The 5,898-nt window shown below is 45.2% G+C and overlaps 2 protein-coding genes across 2 annotated transcripts in view; both read left to right on the top strand.

Annotated features, from left to right (window-relative positions):
• LOC102240114 (cytochrome P450 4V2-like) overlaps positions 1-5,898 on the top strand; it is a 74,207-nt gene that overhangs the window by 57,286 nt on the left and 11,023 nt on the right. The window lies entirely within an intron of this gene.
• Positions 1-5,898, top strand: part of LOC102241026 (cytochrome P450 4V2) — a 16,337-nt gene that overhangs the window by 9,863 nt on the left and 576 nt on the right. The window lies entirely within an intron of this gene.

The following is a 5,898-nucleotide window of genomic DNA, read 5'->3' as shown; positions in this document are numbered from 1 at the left end:
CTTCAGGGTGGGGGTCCCCACTGGGGTGCCTGGCCAGCCTGGGTGAGGGGCTGATGGCTGTTTTCAGGCTGGCTACACCCCCTTTAGGGTGTGGGGTCCACTGGGGTGCCTGGCCAGCCTGGGTGAGGGGCAGAGGGCCGTTTTCAGGCTGGCCAAGCCCCCCGGCAACAGAAGCTCCCAACCTTTCCTTTTTTTCTTTTTTTTTTTAATTCTGGGATATATTTACCTTCTATTGTTGAAACTTTGTAGCCTTGAGTGGAGCTGAGAGCCGGCCAGGGCAGGCAGGAAGCTTGGCTTCCTCCATCGCCAGGGGCACAAGACTCCTCCAGCTCCGTGGCCACCACTCAAGGGAGAGAACAACATGCAGTAAGCCTTCCTTCCCCTGGCTGCTGGCACCAGTTTTCCTCCGGCACCCGGGATCCAGGCCTTTGGTCCGGCCGCAGCGGAGAAGCCAAGCCTCTTCAATCTTCAGTCTTCAGTCTTCACTCCGGCCGGAGCCTTCAGTCTCCGCTCTGTGCCTGCGTATGCAAATTAACTGCCATCTTTGTTTGGTTAATTTGCATACTTATCTGATTGGCTGAGTAGCGGAGTGGAGTGACACCATGGGCGTAGCCGAGTGACACCAATTTGCATGTTTCTCTTTTGTTAGTGTAGAAATCGTGCGCTTGTAGGGTCCCTAGGCCTACCCTGCAATCAGGGCCATGTCCGCTGCCCCACACCGCTCCGCAACGCTGCTTGCTGCCGCCCTGGGATGCTCTGCAACACTGCCACTGCCCTGGGCTTATATTTTTGATATTTATTTTATATATTTAAATGCCATTTAACAAAGAAAAATCAACCAAAAAAATTATTTCGCGACACGCGTGTCATAGGTTCGCCCTCACTGGACTAGAGGCTCAGTGCACAAAATTCATGCCATGGGGAGGGGGGTCCCTCAGCCCAGCCTACACCCTCTCGCAGTCCGAGACCCCTCAGGGGATGTCCGCCTGACGTCTTAGGCCCATTCCCCTAAGCCAATAGTTGGAAATCCCTCTTACAGTCCGGGACCCCTTGCTCCTTACCGCCCGCCTACTTACTGCTCCTTACCACTTGGCTCACTGCTCCTTAGTGCTGCCACGGAGGCAGCAGAGGCTCCTGCCACCACCACTGAACTTGCCAGCCGTGAGCCCTCTCTTTCTGTGTAGTTGTCTGTGGGCCAACTGCTCTCTTCCTTCTCATTTAGGGTGAGCGGCATGTAAGGGCAGAGTGCACTGTCTTGGAATGCAGAGGGCTGCCTGGAACTGAGGGGAGTGGTTGGGCCCACGGGGTGAGAGGTGGACACAGAGGATGCTATCTCACCCAATTGTGGGGCGGGCTGGCCGGCCTTCATCTGCCTGACCTCACCCAGGGAGGGACTGAGCAGGGTGTCTGCCTCTCCATTCTCCATCCTTCCTTCTGTGACACCTGTCACCCTTGCCAGGCTTCCCCCAAAGTGAGTTCAGCTCAATCTCTGAATGTAAAAGGGCACGGAGGGGCAGGGGCTCCACTCCAGTGCCCCCTGATTCCCAGCAACAGGACCTGGTCGACAAGACCTGATCTTAGGACGGTGGCCACAGCTACAGAATATAGATCTGTTTCAAGTAAAGTTGGGAATGCAGGCTTTCGTGTGAGCCCCTATTAGAAAAGGCAGCAGTTTATTCACATTGTGGCAAAGACACCTTCAAGGGTAACATAAGTGGGTAAAGTCAGGGCCAAACTGGGCTGTTTCCTCATCCAATCTCTCTGAGGCACATGGACAGAACCAATTCTCAGCTCTTTGCAGGTCACTTCCAGGCATGAGCATGATGGTCAATTTGCATATCACCTCTTTATTGTATAGGATGACATTACTTCCACATTTTTGTCACATTCCCAAACCAAATTTTTTCATATACCCAAGGAAATGTAGACATAGCCTATTATTTATTATTAACAATACTACAGCCCTTATTTCAATTTCATGCACTGGGGCGCGGGGGGGAATCCCTCAGCCCGGCCTGCACCCTCTCGCAGTCTGGGTCTCTATTTTTAAGCCTAAAGGACAAGTTGTCTGTCTCCATTCTTATTCTTTGGGATTTTTTCATCTTCGGATAAAAGGATACATACATTGGGGCAATCCTCTTGAGATACAACAGTCCAGTTGCACCCATGTGACGGCCCTCAGAGGGAGGGAGCCAAGAGATGGGGAGCAGGGAATTCTGAAAACCAAAGCAAAGGTTCAGAACATGGAAGAAGTCCTTGGTGTTCTGCAGAGAAACTTGGATTCCTTCCTCTGCGGTCACACAACTGTCATACACCAAGCAGTCACTCAGAAATATCTTGGTATCAGCCAACTTATGGAATTCTCCCTTCTCTCCATTCTCCTGAGCCGGACTCCAGACATTGACTGCGACATTCTCTTGGTCATTGTTTTGTTTTTGTGTGTTTTTTTCCCCAAAACGTTACAAAGTTTATATGAACATAACACACAAAGATGCAGCCTTCTTTGTAGGAACAGGGAAGGAAGGGGTGGTTAACTAAGGCACACGGAGCTGCAGCAAACACCAGCTGTAGGGAGGGCCAAGGGGGAGAGGAGTTTGGTACTGGGGCCGAGGCCCTAGAGCCATTGCTGGGGAAATAGGGATCCCCTCTGAGTACCACGTTCTGAGGCTGAACTAATCAGTCAAGCTGAGGCAGAGGTGGGTGGCCATATCAGCCATCTTTGGTGCTGTTTACCCTTTCCCACCCCAGCTCTGTTGTAAAACCCCAGAGCCCTGGATTCCAAAGGCCCCATCCAGAGCAGAGTCCCTATAAGGGGGTGAGAGGAAGTGAGTAGGGCAAGTTTGAAAGCCGATATGCCTGGGTGCTGAGGGATGGCCAGAGACAGTGGTGAGAGGTAGCAGGGGAAGGGCTCTCATACATACCCTTCTGTGGGGGCCACAGGTGAAGGAGGCCAGGGGAGTAGGGTAGGGATGGGGCACCATGGCCCCAGCCTTTTATGCATCCCTGTCTGTCCTCTGCAGTATACATGGAGGAAAGGGGCTGCCTCTGAGGAGGGGCCAGGCCAGGCCAGGTGACCATCTTGAGTTCTGGCTCAGGTTATGGTCCTCATCCTGAGATGCCTTCTAACTGGTGATGGACCCAGACCTGACTCCCACTGCCGCCGGGACCCAGGCCTGACTTCCGCAGCCATCGCTGCTGGGACCCAGGAGTGACTCCTATAGCCGGGACCCAGGTGTTCGGTCGTCCATCCAGTCGTGACGGCCCTAGGCTATTATTAGTATATACTAGAGGCCCAGTGATGAAATTAATGCATGGAAGGGTCCCTAGCACCTGCCGGCCACCTGCCTCAGCCTTCCTTTGTTCTGCACTGTCCCCTGGTGGTCAGCACATGTCATAGCAAGTGATGGAACTCCCAGTTGGTAAAACTCCCAAGGGGATACTTTGCATATTAGGGATTTATAAAGTATATTGATATCGTGTGTATGTGTTTCTCTTCTACTAACAAAATATTGTTAAATCTTCCTCCAGCTTACTTTTTATTCTTCAGCTTCAGAATAATAAAACTCCCTGTCTTTATAAATGTTTATTTATTCAAATAATATTAAAACTACAGGAAAGTTGTAAAAATAATATAGAGTTCACATATGCCATATACCAGCAAGCCTCTTCTGATGGTGTTATTTCACAGAATTAGTATCATTATCAAAGTTAGAAAATTATTATTTGTCCAATGTTCTTAACAATACTACAGCCCTTATTTCAATTTTACAACATTTCCTAGTGTTGTTTTTTTTTTTTTTCCTGTTCCATGACTCAATTCAAAATCTCACCTGGCATATAGGAGTTGTGCTTCCTTGTGTTATGTTCTTCAATATTAATCTTTTCTAATCTGTGATCCTTTATCAGTCTTTCCATACACATCAAGACGGTGACACATTTTCTGAGACAGGTATTTTGTATAATCACTCTCAGTTTGGATTTGTCTGTTGTTTTTTCAGTTTCATTGAGGTTATGCATTTTTGGCAGTGACACCATATGTGATGTTGAAAGCTTTCCCTCTAAGATCAGGAAGACAAGATGCTCACTCTCACCATTTTATTCAACATAGTTTTATAGGTCCCAGTGAGAACATTTAAGCAAGAAAAAGAATGCAAACGACATGATTGTTCATATAGGAAACCCTAGATACTCCACCCCCCAAAATGTTAGAATTAATAAATAAATTTAGTATAGTTGCAGGATATAAGTTTCATTGAGGTTATGCATTTTTGGCAAGAACACCATATGTGATGTTGAAAGCTTTCCCTCTAAGATCAGGAAGACAAGATGCTCACTCTCACCATTTTATTCAACATAGTACTATAGGTCCCAGTGAGAACATTTAAGCAAGAAAAAGAATGCAAACGACATGATTGTTCATATAGGAAACCCTAGATACTCCACCCCCCAAAATGTTAGAATTAATAAATAAATTTAGTATAGTTGCAGGATATAGAATCAATATACAAAAATCACTTGCATTTCTTTATGCTAACAATGGACTACCAGGAAGAGAAATTAGGGAAACAGTCCCATTTACAATTGCATCAAAAGGAATAAAACACCTGGGGATAAATTTAACCAAGGAGGTGCAAGTCCTGTGCACTGAAAACTATAAGATATTGACTAGAGAAGTGATACAAACTAATTCTATCATTACTTATTCTATTGCACAAAGTGTCCCTGTTTGGAGCATTAGGAGCTTTTCAGGTTGGCTGCTTGGTGTTTCAACATGGCCCCATCACTTTTTGAGCACTTCCTTATTTTCCGGTACCATAATATATTCCACTCTTCTTGTATTTTTCTCTGCCTCGGCCCTAAAATCAATGATTTCTCCAAGGAAAATTGGCTTATTTTATTGTAGGACAGTATTTAGAAATACTGAGATCTGGTGCCTGTACTAGACATGGGAGCCAATCTGGGAAGTTATATTACCAGAAATCTTGTTCAGAATATCACAGAAGACTTTGCAGCAAAATCACATTTAAGATGACACTTGAAAAATAAGTCAGTTTTATTAGACAAAAAGCAGTAGGAATAAGAGTTTCCTACAAAGAGAAGAGGTTCTGTAGGGGCCCTGAGACATTTGAGAAGTTGAAGGATTAGTAAAACAAGAGTTTTTTTTAATTATTTTTTTTCCTTGAGGTCACATTGGTTAATAACATTATCTAAATTTCAGGTGTACAGTAGTATAATTTGATGTTTGTATACTCTTTTGGGTGCTCACAACCAAAAGTCTAGTTTCCATAGTTTCCATCTATTTCCATTTGTTTAACCCCATTTACCTACTTTGCCCTCTCTCCACTCTCTTTCTCCTCTGTAACCACTATTCTGTTGTCTATATCTTTGAATTTGTTTTTTTATATTGTTATATTTGTTCATTTATTACTTTTTGTTTTATATTTTACATGAGTTAAATCAGACAGTTTTTATCCATGTCTGTCTGACTTATTTCACTTAGCATAGTACCCTTAATATCCATTCAAAACACAAATGACAATATTTTATCTTTTAAAATATATATATTCTTTATTAATTTCGGAGTGGAAGGGACTGGGAGAGAGAGAGAAACATCAGTGATGAGAGAGAATCATCGATTGGCTGCCTTCTACATTCCCCACACTGGGGTTGGGCCTGCAACCTGGGCATATGTCCTGATCAGACCAACGCTCAAACACTGAGCCATGCCAGCTGGGCCAATATTATCATATCTTCTTTATCCATTCATCCAATAATGGACACCTAAGGTTGCTTCCATATCCTGGCTATTGTAAGTAATGCTGCAATTAACATTGGGGTGCATATATCTTTTTGAATTAGTGTTTTCACGTTCTTCAGATAAATACCCAGAAGAGGAAT

The sequence above is a fragment of the Myotis brandtii genome, unplaced genomic scaffold (genome assembly GCF_000412655.1).
Source record: "Myotis brandtii unplaced genomic scaffold, ASM41265v1 scaffold2070, whole genome shotgun sequence".
NCBI classification, from domain to species: Eukaryota; Metazoa; Chordata; class Mammalia; order Chiroptera; family Vespertilionidae; genus Myotis; species Myotis brandtii.
This window is presented reverse-complemented; position numbering and strand designations above follow the sequence as displayed.